Genomic DNA, 871 nt, shown 5'->3' with positions numbered 1-871 from the left:
CTCGCCTTGGACTCCCAGAGTGTTAGGATTACAGTTGTGAGCCACCATGCCTGGCCTAGAGCACTTTGAAACTGAACCTTATGTTTTTCCTGTTCTAATTTATCTTTTTAGACACACATTTTCCTTCATGATTGTGGAAAAGTTCACCCAGGATCACTTGTGGCTCTCAGTTGTGACTCGGCATCCCTGGAACCAGTTCACGAGGGTCCAGCGGCTGTCTTGCTGCATGACACTGCTTTTCTGTAACATGGTCATCAATGTTATGTTCTGGAAGGGGAGCGGCGCTGCTGCCAGCAGAGACCAGCAAATAGGTATGAGCCCTACTGCATGGAGTTTATAGTATGCAATCCTGTCACTGGATTTCAGAATCAGAAGCAGAATCATGGTGTACCTTCATTTTTTTTCCACTGCCCTGACCTTAGAATACTCTATCAATGGCAGGGCACAATGGCTCACACCTGTAATCCTGGCACTTAGAGAGGCCAAGGCAGGTAGATCACTTGAGTCAGAAGTTTGAGACCAGCCTGAGCAAGAGCGAGACCCTGTCTCTACTAAAAACATGTGGCAGGCACCTATAGTCTCAGCTACTGTGAAGGCTAAGGCAAGAGGATCACTCTAACACAGGAATTTGAGGTTGCTACGAGCCATGACCCCAGGGCACTCTACCCAGGGTGACTACATGAGATTCTTGTCTCAAAAAAATTAAAATTAAAAATAGATAAAACACCAGCAAGGTGTAGTGCCCGGTGCCTATCATTCCAGCTACTCAGGAGGCTAAGGCAAAAGGATTGCTTGAGCCCAGGATTTTGAGGTTACTGTGAACTGTGACGCCATGGCACTCTATCCAGGATGACTGAGCAAGACTCTATCA

Source organism: Otolemur garnettii, unplaced genomic scaffold, assembly GCF_000181295.1.
Source record: "Otolemur garnettii isolate 467f Iridium unplaced genomic scaffold, OtoGar3 scaffold00047, whole genome shotgun sequence".
In the NCBI taxonomy this organism is placed as follows: domain Eukaryota; kingdom Metazoa; phylum Chordata; class Mammalia; order Primates; family Galagidae; genus Otolemur; species Otolemur garnettii.
Note: the sequence above shows the minus strand (reverse complement) of the source record.